The sequence below is a fragment of the Psammomys obesus genome, unplaced genomic scaffold (genome assembly GCF_907164565.1).
Source record: "Psammomys obesus unplaced genomic scaffold, mPsaObe1.curated_primary_1811, whole genome shotgun sequence".
NCBI classification, from domain to species: Eukaryota; Metazoa; Chordata; class Mammalia; order Rodentia; family Muridae; genus Psammomys; species Psammomys obesus.
The window spans coordinates 23,179,593-23,195,443 of NW_026596134.1; the positions used below are offsets into that span (position 1 = coordinate 23,179,593).

The 15,851-nt window shown below is 51.2% G+C and overlaps 1 protein-coding gene across 4 annotated transcripts in view; it reads right to left on the minus strand.

Moving 5' to 3' along the window:
* Positions 1-15,851, minus strand: part of Tmem63c (transmembrane protein 63C) — a 64,397-nt gene that overhangs the window by 36,844 nt on the left and 11,702 nt on the right. For 3 of the 4 annotated variants that reach the window (XM_055593164.1, XM_055593163.1, XM_055593161.1), the window contains exon 3: positions 2,839-2,901. The exons of the other annotated variant lie outside the window; for it this stretch is intronic. The gene's annotated coding sequence lies outside the window, so the exon portion shown is untranslated. The remainder of the gene's footprint in view (positions 1-2,838; positions 2,902-15,851) is intronic. 4 annotated transcript variants of the gene reach the window in all.

Below are 15,851 nucleotides of genomic sequence, written 5' to 3' on the forward strand. Positions count from 1 at the left end.
GTGTGTGTGTGTGTGTGTGTGTGTGTGTGTGTGTGTGTGTGTGTGTGCGTGTGTGTGCGCCCTGGCTGTCATTCTCAGGAATGCTTTACATCTCTTTTGAGACAGGGTTTCTCACTGGTTTAGAGCCTATCAATTAGAGTGGACTGGCTCTTCCACACACTCCAGAGATTTCTGCCTCTCCAGTGTGGGGATTACAACCACAGGTCACTCCACCTGACGGTCTAACGTGGCTTCTGAGGGACTGAGCTTGGGTCCTCACGCCTCTGAGGCAAGCGCTTCACTGACTGACAAGGAGAGCTATCTCCCTAGCTGGCAAACTCCCTGTCTTACTGTCTCGGAGCGGAGAAGACCAACACCCACCTGTCCATACTCATTCAATGCCGCTGTGCATCCTGGGATGCCCTGACACAAAGCGGTCTCAGGCAGACCATCCCCCTACCCAGAGTCTCTTTGTTCTCACTCAGAAGAAGCCTCATTCATTCACTCATTCACTCCAATACTTTATGACCAACCGCTTTGTGCCGGATGTGTGCTGGTTGTACCTCAATGCCTGTGGCAAATAAGAAGCCCTCCTTCGTTGTACCCTAGCGGGGAGGAACAGCAGGGAGAGTGTCAGGGACCACTGAAGGCTTCTAAGCAGAGACCAAGGTCTCCCGGTGTGTGGAGGGACAGACAGACTGTGGCTGGACATGGGATGGAGAGGACAGGTAGGAGTGGCATGGGTCTACCTAAGTTTCAAGGGATCCTTTGGATTGGGGATGGGGGAAGAGGAACAAATAAGCAAAGAGAGGACCCTCAGGGTCCAGGCAACAACCTGGGCTGCGCTGGCCACAGGAGAGTAGTGAAAAGAGGCTGGAAGCTTTGGACATAGAGCCAGTAGGAGTTCCTGGCGGACTGGATGGGGAAGATGAAAGGAGAGAAGTCAGGATGACTCTGAGGTTTGTAGCTCAAGAAACTGTATAATAAAAGAAAAAGAAAAAAAAAGAAAAAAGAAAAGAAAAGATGGAGTTTCTGTCATTGGCTGGAAAGATGGGGAAAGAGGAGAATGGAGTACACAGCGGTGACATCAATAGTTTGGCTGGACATGTGGGTGGCCAGGCGCAGTGACGCACGCCTCTAATCCCAGGCAGAGGCAGGCAGATCTGATCTCTGTGAGTTCGAGGCCAGCCTGGTTTACAAAGCAAGTCCAGGGTAGCCAAAGCTACAAAGAGAAACAAAACAACAAAAACCAAGGAGGAGGAGGAGGAGGAACAGGAGGAAGCAGCTGTGGATGTGAAGCCAGAGCACAGTCTGGAGTCATCAGCATGAGACAAAAGCCACCAGCTTAAGCAGCTCTCAGAGGCGAAGAACCAGATCACTGAAGGAGGGCTACAGAGAGGGGTCAGGGGAGAAGCCAGTGACTGGGGAACAGAGGACAACTGTCTCAAGGAGAGGTGCCACAACCTAAGACAAGGCTTAGGTGGGGAACAGAGAAGAGCCTGGGAGTTGTAGGGAAGAGTGAAAAGGGACAGCTCTCCACCACAGGCCAGCACTGGGGAGAAACAGCTGCTCTGAGGGGCTGCTCCCGGAGGAGGCTGAGGAGTGGGGGCGCCTATAGCCTCTGTGGGTTCTGTGACACTGGACCTCAGCTCTGACAATTACCTCACGCCCAGTGAGCTTGAGTAAGGCACTTGAGGTCTCCATGCCTCGGTTTCCTCATCTGTCAAGTGAGAATGACAGCAAGTGAGATGACAGCAACAGACACACTTCGCAGGGAGATGTGTGAGTCCTACAGAGCAATGCCTGGATCTTGGGCAGCAGCGTGTGAAGTCTGTGATAGGAGAGGCCGATGCAAAGTCTCGGGGGGAACAGAGCTGTCATCTCAGAAGCTCAGAAGGGAAGGATGGGGGTCCATGGGGAGCAGGAGCTGAGGTGCTCTGGGAACTGGGCTAACTAGCAAGAGTAGGGGTAGACCTTAGATTGCTGCTGCTCCTAACCTTGGTGGAAGAAGCTTCCTTTTGCAGTGGGCAGCAGGCAGGGAGGCCTCTTAGAACTGGCTGGATTGCCAAGACTAAGTGGCTGCCGACGCAGTGAGCCCTACGGGACCTCTCCAGGTTCAGGGAACATTGTAGAAGATGGGATGGAAAAAACAAGAGCCAGAGGATGCTGGGGGGGGTGCTCTAAAATGCTATCCTCTGGACATGGCACAGCCAGTGTACCCCACAACACACAGCAGCTATGGTTTCCACAATTCCAGCATAAAATCAAGCCGATCCACATTCTGGCATGGCAGCTGAAGAGCTGTTGGCAATCGCTGGCTGCTGGAAGAGGGGCAAGCATCTTTCCTCAAGGGTGTGGCCACTGGTAGGCTGTCCATGCTGTAGCTGGCGGGGCCCACATCTGTGCATATGCGGGAAGCGGTTTAAAAAAGAGGAGGATATGGAGGAAGGGAAGGAAGGTTTGAAGGGGTCCCAGAGAGACTGTGAAAGGGAATCTGGAATGAATATGATCAAGATGCACTGTGTACATATGCAAAAATGTCAACGAAGAAATAAAATTACTTGCTTAAATAGTAGGAGTTAAGGACACAGTGAGATTCACCTTGAGAAAGAAAGGAAACCAGGAAAATTCACATTCCTACCCTCTGAGTTAGTGCCCAGCTTGAGGTTGGCTTCTGCCGGAAGCTGCAGTTCCGACGATGACCACTTGGGGGAGCCCATGTCAAAGCAGAAGGTACGGGAAGGCGAAAGCACAACTCCTACCCACCCACAAACACACACACACACACACACACACACACACACACACACACACACACACACACACACACACGTCTAAGTCCGAGGAGACATTTCCCACCTAAGGCAGTTCTCCAAGGAAGGTCCACGTCAGAACTGAAGCCCCCGCTCAGCTACAGGTTTGCTGTGAAGGAATAGATATGGTGGAGAGATCATCTTAGGAGCCTTCTGCTCAGACAAACAGCCTGGGATGATGCTTTGCACCGTTCTGTTGCTTGTATTTTCGTCTCTTTCTGTCTTTTATTTACGTATTCATTTTTAAAGATTTACACTTTTAATTATGGGGGGGACATAATGTGTACATGAGCGCAGGGGCCTAAAGAAGGCATCAGACCCTCTCGGGTGGGAGTTACAGGCAGCACAAACCACCCAGAGACTTCTCTCTTTGCTAGGTCTTTTTTTTTTTTTTCAAGACCGGATTTCTCTGTGTAGCCTTGGCTGTCCTGGGCTCTAGCTGTAGACCAGGCTGGCCTCAAACTCACAGAGATCTGCCTGTCTCTGCCTCCCCGAGTGCTGGGATTACAGGTGAGTATCACCAAACCCAGCTTTTGCTGGTGTCTTCTCTATCTCTCTCCTCTATTTGTTTAATCCCTTTACATAAGGATTACAGCCCCCTCCCTCCTTCTCCTTCCGGCCCCACCCTCTTCCCTCATTCCCCCTCCCCTTCTTCTCAGAGAAGGGAGGTGCCCTCCCCCAACCCCCTGCCAACCCCTGCCATCCTCCTCAGCCTAATGTTGCATCAGTACTAAGCTCATCCTCCTCTGCTGAGGCTGGACACGGCTGCCCAGCTAGGGAAAAGTGATCTAATAGGCGGGCAACTATGACCATGTCAGTGACAGCCCCTGCTCCAACTGCTAAGGGACCCACATGAAGACTGAGCTGTCCATCAGCTCCATAACTGGGCCTAGGTCCAGTCCATGCGCGCACTTAGGTTGGTGGTCCAGTGTCTGTGAGTCCCCATGGGCCTGGGTTAGTTGACGTTGTCGGTCTTCTTGTGGTGTCCTTGTCCCCTCCAGGTCCCTCTATCCTTCCCCCAACACTTCCACAGGATCCCCCCACCCCGGCTCCTGACTTGTGTCTCTTAAAGGGAAAATGTTTTGACTTTTTGACAGCTGAGCTGTGAGGGTGCAGGAGTCAACACCGTGAAGGGAGTAATGGGGGAGGGGCAGAGGGGACCACATTGACAAAGGCCCATGGGGGACTCTGAATATAGCATTTTCAAGAAGTTCAAATAAACACTGGTAGCTAGGAAGTGGGGATGGACCCCTGGTTTGCCCATCAATCCACCAAGCAAGATGGATCTGGGGCTGGGTTGATGGATGGGTCAGGGATTGAGAGTCCTTGCTATTCTTCCAGAGGGCCCACACAGAAGCACACGACCATCTGTAATTCCAGCTTCAGGGGTTTGGACAGCTTCTTCTAGCAGGCTTCCATGAATACCAAGCCCGCGTGTGGTGCACAGATAGATATACATGCAGACAAAACATTCATACACAGAAAATTAAACACACACACACACACAGATACACGGTGAATCTAAGTCATCAAACACCTACTCTTGCCAATTCCCATGCAGACCCTGGAGGTACAAACATGGCGTCCTCCTCAGGGAATTCACAACCTTTAGGCTTTGGAGAGAGGATTACTGTTGGCCTAGGGGAAAGAAGACCTTCAGCTATGAGGACTCAGCATAAGCTTGGAGTTGGGAATGGGGGTTCCACCCAGCAATCTGGTCACTTCTGGCTTCTGGCCTGTGGGGCAGGTGCGGGAGGAAAAGAGAGGATAGTTTATCTCTCCCACCTTGTCACCCAAGCTCTCAGGCAGCAGGCAGAGGCAGTGAGGAGGCTGTTGCCACGGAAACCTAAGCAGCACCCAGCCTCTTCCCATATACCGTACCACCCTAGACCTGCATTCTTACTTCATTTTATAATAACCCCAAAAGGCAATGCCCTGTGGAGAAGTACATGGTTCTAAGCTAGCTACAGAGTGTGAGGGAGGAATGCAGAAAGCTGAAGGGTCAGATCTCTGGAGATCCAAGTGTAAGCCCTGTTGAGAATGAAGCTTGGGCTGAGCAGTGGTGACTGACTCAAGCCTTTAATCCCAGCACTCTGGGAGTCAGAGGCTGGCAGATCTCTGTGAGTTCCAGGCCAGCCTGGACTACAAAGTGAGTTCCAGGACAGCCAAGGCTAAAAACCCTGTCTCAGAAAACAAAACAAACAAACAACAAAACCCAAACAAGCAAACAAAAGAATGAAGCTTGAGGCCTGAGGACACTAGAGACGCAGATGGCTGGGACATATGAAGCATACTTAGAGTAGCAGGTGTCAAAGAACATGATTCTCTGGATGCTAATTTCACAGCACAGGACAAAGAACTGCTCAAGGGAGCGGAGGAAATTTGTCCCTCTGAAGTCAGAACATCCAGGTAATCCTAGCGACCATCAGTGGCACCCTCACCTCTCTGAGCCTCAGATTCCGCACCTAAAGATGGGCACAATGGCAGCACAGCCTCACAGGATTACTGTGACAATGAAGGACAATGCTGAGAACCACACCAGGCCCCAGGATTACCCAGGGTCACCTTCATGTCCTCGGCTTATCCGAGATGGTGCTGAGGGGTCCCTACTGAACCATCCTTAGCCTCTTTCCTGCCTCCCATTCTATTTGGGGACAGGAACGAGGAGAGACGTGGGGAAGAGGAGGGTCCCTTAAAAAACAAAACAAAACTGCAGTCAGGCATTGGCAGCCATTGTCTCTTCTCTTGAACAAAAAAAACCAAAAAACAAAAAACAAATTATGCCTTTGATTTGGGCGAAGGAGGGACAGGAGAAGTGATGAGAATGATGGTGACGGAGGCAGGTCCCCTCCATGGTCTCTGAGTTCGAGGCCAGCCTGGCTTATGCTGAAACTTGTTCTATAGACCAGGCTGGCCTCGAACTCAGAGATCCCTCTGCCTCTACCTACGGAGTGCTGCAATTAAGGCAAGCGCCACCACTGCCCAGATTCCATCTAGTCTCTTAACGTTCCGTTTTCTCTCCTACAGACTGGAGCTCACCGTCTGCCCTGACAGGGCCCGGGGTGATTGGTTATGAAGGCTAGTTAAGAAGCTGGCGCACAGCTTTGGTAAACTGTGGGAGCCACAAATGTTAGTTTGTTGTCTTTGATCTCCTGTCCCAAAGACCGAGACTCCTGAATACAGGGTGAGAGGACCTGGGAGTACCAGTTTGCCAAGCAGGGTTGCTATGTGAGCCATGAGACTAGGCAGCCAGGGCCGAGTCTATCAATAGAACTCAGAACCACGGACAGCACCAGGCAGCCAGGAAGGTTCTGTGGCAACTTCTTTCTACCAGAGCTCAAGAGAGGGCCGTGATGTCCCTGGTACCGTAATAAGACTGGCAGCTGATATATTTAGTGAGGATGTTCTACATGCTAAGCACGGTGCCAGGCCTTTTAATGCATTGTCTACCGTTAACACACGGATTAGACTGAGTGTTGGATGCTGGAGGTGGCCCTCAGCCTCCATACATGGCTTCTCCCTGTGTATGCCTTTCTATGTTGAAGACGCTGGAAAGCTAAAAAACTACAATTCCCATACACCATTGCAGTTGAGGTTCTAGCTACAGATGGGTTCCGAGATATACTCAGGTAGACCGAGAAGGTGGAAGGGTGGAGAAGCTTGTCTTCCTTACTCTGGGCTGTGTTCCTTGGTGAAGAGGGAAGGAACGCTTTCCAACAGATTCAATGCCAGGCTTTGCCTCCCGGGGAGATGGGGTGCAAAGAAAGGCAAGCATCACAAAGTAAGGAGCTTCCTTGTCCTAGGTCGCCAGGGAGCCCAGCAGCTCCAGGCACAGCCCTCCTGACTGGGTGAGGCATGCTTTGTCAAGCCAGTCTGGCTCTTCTGAGCACCCAGAGTCTACCATCACAGCCATTTGGAACAGATGGAATTCCTAGTATTAAACCCCTGTTTGGATTTCATACACATACACATACACATTAAAAATAAATAAATCCTGAAAATTCCTAAGAGCGTCCCTATGTCCTGCACAAAAGCCAGCTGGACTCTCTTCTGTCATCCTGTAAAGAGGAATCTTGAGCCTGAAGAGCCTGAGAGACTGGCTAGGTCAGGGAGCTAATGGCAGCAGAGTGGGGAATGAGCCCCAGGGGAAAGACTCACTCATCAGCGCCCTCTGAATCATGCTGCTAGGAACCACACTCAAGACAAAACTGCACTGGGGAAAAAAAAAAGGCTCATGACAGAAGTTAATGGAGAAAAGGAAAACTGACAATCTGTGCTGGAATCATACTCCGGGCTTGAGTGGGTGTGGCTTCAGACAGAGAAAGGGAAGGAGGCAGGGGCTTGTATGGACTTTCCTCTAACCACCATGTCCTCCTCATAAGCAGCCTAACAGCAACAGCCTAAGCATCAAGAGTTGGTGATGCCCATTTCTTTTCCTTTTTTTCTTTCTTTCTTGCTTACCCCACCCCCCCCCAGACAAGGTTTTTCTGTGTAGCCTTAGACATCCTGGACTTGCTTTGTAGACCAAGCTGGCCTCGAACTCACAGAGATCTGCCCACCTCTGCCTCCCTGAGTGCTGGGATTAAAGGTATGCGCCACCGTGCCCGGCTTCGGTGCTCTGTTTCACAGGTAGATAAACTGAGGCTAAGTCCTAGCCCACAGTCACAAAGCTTCAGGGAAAACAGGGCCTGTGGAACAGGGAGAGATGCAGTAGCCACTCAAGTCAAGGCTAGACGCTAGAGCTGTCTAGACCTCACTCTGGGGCCCTATAGGGGTGCCTTTCCCCGTCAGGGAGGCTCTCTCTCTCTTGTTCTCAGGCTCTTGTCACCCCAACCCAGGGACCAAAACCGTTCTGCCATGGGTGAGCCGCCATGGCCATGCCCAAGCTGGACAGAGAAGGAGGTGAAGAAATTGTGGGATTATCACAGATGCTAGCCCTCCAGAGGCCAGACAGTGGCTGGCTGGGGTGACAACTTGCTTAGTGTGTGTGTGTGCGTGTGTGTGTGTGTGTGTGTGTGTGTGTGTGTGTGTGCGTGTGTGCGCACATGAATGTATGTATGTATATTTATATGTATATATTAAGAACAGCAGCTGGGCGGTGGTGGCGCACACCCTTAATCCTACCACTCAGGAGGCAGAGGCAGGTGAGTTTGAGGCCAGCCTGGTCTACGAAGTGAGTTCCAGGATAGCCAGGCCTACAGAGAGAAACCCTGTCTTGGAAAACAAACAAAAAGACAGCAGGATGTACTGACGTCCTAAAACTAGAGGGTTCTGATTTTTTGTTATTTTTAATTTAAGGAATAAAGAACAACAACAATTATAGTACGCTCTTTCAGAGGTCTTTAAATCTTTTCTGGTTAAAAAAAAAAACTAAATGAGCATGTCCTATTGTATGCAGTATTTTGAAGGGAAGCAGTTTTTCTAGGTTTAGGCATTGCTGGCTTTCCTTCATCAAACCCCTTGCTGTCTCTCAGGCACTTTAACTCTTCTAGCTCTGTCTGTAACTTGTCCGTGTGGAAGGGTGTCTCTGTGGAGGCCCGTGGTGGCTTTGGGCAGCTTTCCACTCAGGAAGACCAAGTCTTGTCAAGCCACCATCTCTTCCCTCCACCAGGATGTCCTGTTAACATGGTTGGATGACCCCCTGCTCTCGAGGGCCTCAGCATTCTCAGGCCCTCAGGCACTCCATCCCCATTACGAATGCCCTGTTGGGAGTCAGATAAATCCTGCACCCTTGGGCTGCCCTGCTGGAGGCCCCTGTGCCCCTTCTCCTCCAGTGTTCACCTTGCCCAGAGTTCTCCCCCATGGGGTGTTAAGAAAAATGAAGCATGTTCTTTCTCTCCCCAAGCTCATTCCTGGAGAGGCTTGAGGCAGATCTTGCTAAAAGGCAATTTACGCTGGGGAGAAGCCTGCAGCAGAGCCCACAGACAAGAGCCACTGAGCCCAGTCTGGAGCACTGAGGAGGTTTCCTGAGTAGGATGAGGGGGGAATTCTGTAAGGTGATGAGGGAATTCTGTAGATGGGCATTCAGTTGCTTCCTTACTCTGGCCAACAAGTGGCTGATTTCGATGGTTCTGCCTGACACACTGGCTTCTCTTTGCTGAACTCCCCTCATTTTCACCCATTGTCTCCCAGATCCTCTCTTCAATTGTCTTACTGTGGGATCCCTTTCCTCCGGCTCCACAATCTTGGCATGGCCTAGTCTCTCTGCCCAGATGTAACCCCCCCCACACACACACACTCTACTAATTCAATTTGCCACTGACCTCAGTTCAATATTTACTTCTTGGGGGCAACCATGCCCCTACCTTATGGCACCTTGGGAGGCAGACACAGTGCTGTATGTAATTGTGGGTCCCTAGGGGATGAGCTTCCTTGGGCCCAACCCTAGCCTCTGCTACCTATCAGCCCCATGACTTTGAGTAGGTTTCTTCACTGCGCTCTTTCTCAGTCTCCTTGCTCATAAAGGGACGTCCCATTGCGTGGCTGTTCAGACTAAGGGAGCCAAGTGAACCACTCATGGACTAGCCAGCATGTGTGGTGATGTGAGATTTGCTGTGTTGGGACCTACTCCACCTTGTGGTCACTTACGAGTTGGTCTTGCATTTGACTGGCAACCCCGGGGAACAGCAGCTCCCTAACGACACAGCCTGAGCGCCTTAGTTACTTGTTACTTTCTCTGCTGTCTGCTTGAGAATATTTGTTGAGGATGAGAAAGTCAGGAAGCATGGCAGAGGGGCTTGTTTGGCCTCATGATGTCAAACCTAGGCCTGGAAGGGGACTAAAAAATGCTGTCGTCTAAGCTGCTTCTCCCACGGCTGCTAGCCAGTGTTGCCACAGGCTTCCCATCTCAGGCTGGGTAGTTCCTGCCTGCCCCTGTCCCCTGAGGCTTGGCTGGAACCTGCCCATGGAGATTTCTGTCTTGATTTGGAGAAAGAGAAATGTGGCACACCTCCCATCTGAGGGCGGTAGAGCAAATGCATTCACAACTGGGCGAAGCTGAGCCTCCAGCACGACCCTGAGTTATCCCTGTAATTCTCGTCTCCATGGCAACAAGCCTGGACTACACTTTCAGCCAGCAAGACTGGGCAGCTGCTGCTCCATTCCCCATCAATGGGGGGGGGGGGGTAAAGGCTCCAGGGTGTGGTTCTGTCCTCAGCCTCTGCCTCATTAGTTCTTCAGCACGAGTCCAGAGGGGGACAGTTGGGAGAGAGGATGGGCATGGAAGGGAATCACATGATGCAGAGGGATAGGGCTCCATCCTAGAGTCAGCTCCTGCTACAGAAGGATGGAGGCTGCTGGCACAGAGGTTCCCACGGCAATCAGGTAAGCAACCAGCTAAGGTACTAATGGTGACCTCTCACTCCTCTTCCTTCTGCAGCCAGGATGAGCTCCGATCATCCAGGGCTCTCCTGCCAAAGGCTGACCCTAGTCTCACTCAGACCCAACCGGATGTTTACAGCTCACTGATATCCGTGTAGGTAGACCTTGCCTGATCAGACACTTGATCTGTGCCACACGGAGCTAGGAACTGAGGTGCCAAGACCTCTCACAGGTGGCAGGGGCATTAGTAAGCACGCAAGTCGGATGAAGGGAGCCTGAACCCCGTAAGTAAGCTTTCAGGTTTGAGAGTAGCAGCTGTATGTTCTGGAGGGCAAAGCAGAGTGCAGACAGCACAGAGAATGCTCTATGTGCCTGTCTGGGGGCCCATTTCCTCCTGAAGAGTCCATAAGGAACTGCTGGCAGAGTGTGCCCTCGGGAAGGGGAGGTAGGTGGTCACAGAATCAGCACAAGAGACTCACACTGCTCAGTTTTCTCCTTGTCACTGTTTGAAGATAGTATGAGGTACACATTGAATCGCTACAGGTGCTAGAATGGCGTGTCTGGGAGTCAGTATCTCCAACAAGCCCCTGGATGGTGCCAATACCACTGGGCCATGCTTTAAAATCAGTCCTGTTAGGGCTCGGCGTGGGGGCACATGCCTGTAATCCCAGCACTCGGGGAGGCAGAGGCAGGCAGATCTCTGTGAGTTTGAGGCCAGCCTGGTCCACAAAGCAAGTCCAGGACAATCAAAGCTACACAGAGAAACCCTGTCTTGGAGAAAAAAAAAATTGTCCTTTGGAGGCAAAGTTCATAGAAAGAAGAGGAACATTCTCCCCTCCCCCCGCTGGCCACCCCAAAGCTGAGCCTAGACACTGGAATAAACAGCCTGGCAGAGTCAGCCTGATTCTCTCAGCCGTGGTATCTCTCTCTCTCTCTCTCTCTCTCTCTCTCTCTCTCCCTCTCTCCCTCTCTCCTGCACAATTTCCACTCACAGAATCACCTATTCAGCCAGGCCTTGGCTCTGGAACTTAAGGAGCCTATAGTTCGGGCTTGCAGTTCCCTAAAGGGATATGGAATAAAGGAGCTGCAAGGTGTGAGGATCGGATTCTTCCCTGGTGTCCAGACAGGAGGCCCAGAGGCTGGGCCAGCCAACAGTGGTCCCTTAAATATAGACATTTCATCTCCCATGAACTTTCAGCTTGCCATCTTCTGGGCATTCTGCACAGATTCTATAAGCGCGAGAGGGGATCCCTGCTACCATGTAAGGGATGGCAGGGCAGCCACATGCCCTGAAAGGCATGAAGGCCTCCAACCGTGGCACGATGTTCCAAGAGCAGACCACGAATGCACAAACGCTGAGAGGGAGGCGGGGGAGGAGGACAGCTGTGGGTCCAGACTGTGTTCAGGCTCCCTGGGGGGCTCAGGTCCCTAGGTGGAAATATGCCACCCTCAGAAGAGGAAGGCCAGGGTGAAGCCCATCCCTGGGCTCTGGCTCCATCTGTCTAAATAGGCCAGAAGCCATGATGACTGCCTTGGGGGTGCTCTGAGAGCAGCTGCCTGCTAAAAGCAAGCTGCTCCAGCGATGGGTGGTGGTGGAAGCCAGATGGTTGAAGACGCTGGTCTAGTTTATACGGCCTCACGAGCCCCGAGGAGCATCAGAGAGTCAGGAACTCATAAGGGTCCGGAGACTCACATGCGTAGTACCTCATATGCGCAGGACTAAGGCCTACAGACCTAGCTGATAAAGGTCAGCTCTGGAGGGACGCAGAGCTGAATGGCTGAGGGCTAAGCTCATAAAGCCTCCAGGAACTGTGCTCACACCCACACCTTAGTTCTCCTGTTCCCATACTGTGCTGAGGGAGAGGCCACTGATGTCACCTAGAGCCAAGCTCCGGGTCAGGGGCCAAACTCCTACCTTTGCCCTTCCTTGGCTTGAGGTTCAGGAAAACTACTCAGACTGAAAGACAGAACCAGAGGAAAATGCGCTCCGCCTAAAGCTAGAGGCATTCTAATTAAGCTCAAAGAAATACTAGTCTGGATTGCCGAAGGAAGTAGTAGCTATTTCTGGAGAAGAGAGACCCATCCTTCCGCCTGTGACAATCTGAGTAAAATAGAGTGATTTGCAACTCTCCTCCGTGTTCGTTTCCCTTCCTTTTATCTGTCCACATTTCTCTTCTGCTTTTGGTATCCAAGTGGACCAAAGGCTCACCCTGTTTGCCCCCCTGTCATGGGGACCTTTAAGCATGGACAGAGTTCAGCCGGTGTTTACTGAGCCAACACCTGCTTGGAGATGGAAGAGCCCAGGCCAAGGTCTCAGCGTGTACTCAGGTGGCAGATCAGACAATAATTCCAGGCCAAAGGCAGGACAGAGCAAGGTATATGCTGAAGCTATGGCCTCGGAGACCATAGGGACAGGGAAGTCTTTTGGAGGTATCGTTTGGAAGCAGAGCTTCTACACTGATAGAAACCAGTAGAGAGAGGAAAAAAATGGAGGAGGGGGGAAGTGGAGAGTAAGTTATTAAAAAATGATAATCTTGAATACAGAGGCACATAGAAAAGGTTCGGCTCAACTAAAAGCAAACTGGTCAGACCATGAAGTCCTAAGACAGCCTGGATGGCTTGTGGTTCGCAATGTAGGTAGTGGAGAGCCATAGAAATAGCGAGGAAAAAAGTATGGCATTATTTGGGCTGGGGTTGTTAGCAGGGTTTCTAGATCGTCCTCCTTTCCTAATATTTTGCTTTTGATCCTTGCTTTTGGGTCCTGACACCAGCCAGGACTCCTAGGGAAAGCAGTTTGGCTCTCAATGGTTACCCTTTTGGTAAGATCTGCAGTGGCAATCCTAATTTTTAAATCATTTATTACAGTTTAAGAGCTTTTAAATTTACCTCAGTTTTTCAATTACGTATAGGTGTGTCCGTCTGCATGTGTGTGCGTATGTGTCTGTGGAGACCAGAGGCATCAGATCCTCTGGAGCTGGGGTTATAGATGGCTGTAAACACCTCACATGAGTTAAGGGAACCAAACCCAGGTCCCTCTGGAAGAGCCAAGTGCTCTTGACTGCTAAGCATCTCTTTAGTCCCCTGGAGGCCCAATTTAATGACCCAGCTCTGAGGTATCCTGAGACCCCTTTTCTTTCTCTGGGTTTTTGTTAATCTGTCTGTTTCCATATTATACATATTTTTCTCCTCCTAACATACTCCATCTAGAATTCACACTGCTTTGCCAAGCCTCATGGTTATACTCCTGTAACCCCAGCACTTGGGAAGCCGAGGCCAGAGCAATGACACGATTTTGAGGCTATCCTTGGCTACTAGGTGAGATGCTGTCTCTAAAAGAGTAAGAACAAATAATACACAAAAAATCAACAGAGTTTAAGCTGCCTGTCCAATGCCCTGCCCTTCTCCAGCAGAGCTAAGACCTAAAAGGCCAGACTGTGTCTAGTTTACATTCTTCTGACCCCAGTGCCCAGCCTAGCGTCTATACACCAGGCACCAGCAGCCCGTTGTTGAGTTGGTAAAGGAGGAATGCCTGCTTTGCTTGCTCTGCTCCCTCTCTGGCACCACACCCTCGCTTCCTGAGGCTTGGCAGGGCCTGAGCCTCCTGGTGGAAAAATCTCCGAGAAAAATCAGACAGAACTGTGTCACTTCCCTCTTTGCCTCTCACCCTTGCCAGGAATCTTGGAAGCTTTGAGCTTCCATCTAATCGCCCCCATCTAATCGCCACTGTCGTCTGTCATCTTGGAGTGGAGCCTGTAGCCTGCAAGGCACACTGCACCTCGGGGAAAGTGAGCGGGCTGCAGGTAACAGCTTTGACATGAAGCCGGCCCTGTGCAAGGGTGCTGGCTTGCTGCCCTACTGTGACCTCCACCGTCAGCAGGGGAAGTTATTCTGTCTGTTTTACGGATGGACAAATAGAGACTTAGAGAGGCTCATGGTCGTGGAGGAGCAACACCTTTGCACTTGGAAAGGAACTTGGTTTGGAATGCAGGCCTGTCCTCCTTTACCAAGCACCAGTCTCTTGCTGGCTTGCGGCTTTTCCTCCAAGGAATGCAAGGCTAATGGCAACGGATGCTCTGTCCAGGGTGCTGATCCTGGGTACTCTCTGCCAACCTCCAGCACCCCAGAGCCAAGGACAATGACTTCATGTCTGCGGCCTAGCCTGAACTTGCAAGAGTGTTACAGTCCCTGTCTGCTTTGGGCAGTGGCCAGATGACCTCTCCTCACTCTGAGGTGGACAAGGCTGGAATCTAGACCAGTCTCATGGACCCAGATGAAACCTCAGCCACCCCTACCCAGCGGCCTCTGAAGCCAATATCCAGCTTGTGTTTACGTCAGGGCTATGGTTAAGAGGCATAATCTTAATTAAACCTTCAAACTCGGGAGAGGGGCTATGGGTGGCTACACTCCCACTCCTTGGGAATTCAGTACACCCCCTTGAGGGTGAAAAATGCTGTCTCAAAAGGCATTATTGTTTCCTTATAGTGTAAAACATAGTTAAGATATATCCAGTTTCTGCTTTCAAGGCCCTTAGAGGGCAGGTTAGGGCATCATCATTAAACAGGCCACAGGGAACCATGCATGACTGTAGACTCCAGGAGTAAGATGGCTATTCTGTGCTTTATGGGAGAGTTAATCAAGGAGCAGAGAGTGGCTGGGAGAAAGCAGGCTTTTGTGATGAGCAGAGCTAAGATGGTATCCACTTGCTGAATGCTAGGTGCTGCTTCAGGCACTTTACAGGTATTAATCTATTTAACCTTCAGTGACCTTAAGGTTCTACTATTTCCCCCATCTTACAGATAGTGATTGAGGTACACAGAGATGGCAAGGCTGGCAAAAGGTCAGAGTCCTGAGCTCTGAACAATGTTCACAGCTGCTTTCCACAGACATCCAGAGGGGAGAAATCAGGGTCGGACAGTGAGACCTGGAGGGGGACAGAAGTCTGTGTTGCCCACATCCAAGGCCACCTGCCTTGGAGGGCTCTCCTTGGGGAAGAATAGGAAGTTGTAAGGGCTACAGGAACACTGAGCACTCTGCACAGAAAAAGAAACAGATCTAAGATGACCTTAATGGATAACAGCGACAATTGCAACATTCTTGGCCAACAGCCTGCACAGGGCAGCATTTTCTCCATGAAAGAGAGGCGATAGACACTCTCAGAGGCGGGGGAGATCTTACCCTATTACAGCTTCCCTGCTCAGCTTCAAGGGCCCCCTTATCCTTTTCTCTAAGATTCGAACAGTAGCGCTCTCCCTTCTGAAATGGGGGAGAAAGACTCCACTAGGTGCACACCTGGTTCCCAACACATTCTGCCTTCAGATGTGGGACAAAGCAGTGTGAGTTGGTTAAGGCAGCCAGATATGGCAGAGGAGAGGAAGAGCACCCAGGGCAGAGGCTGGGCTGAGGCCTTCAGGAAGGAGGCACTGAAACAGAAAGCTTCCTGTGCGGTGTTGACGCGATGACACCTGAGTCCTCTGGGCTACTCAGTACCAGCACTGGATTCTCTATGGATACTAAGTGATGCTCAAGAAGACGGACTGAGCTGGATGAGCTCAGTGAGATCCCTTCCAGCCCCCGAAGTCTGAAGATACTATCTGTCTTAAAGCTTTCCAGACGAGTTCCCAGAGTCAGAGAGGGCTCAGAAGAGCATTACCTGGCCCTGTCCTGAGTCTACTCCCCACCCCCAGAGCATCTAGGCAAGACCCTCCACAGATGGCCCAGCTAGGAGCTCAGCCTGGGGCA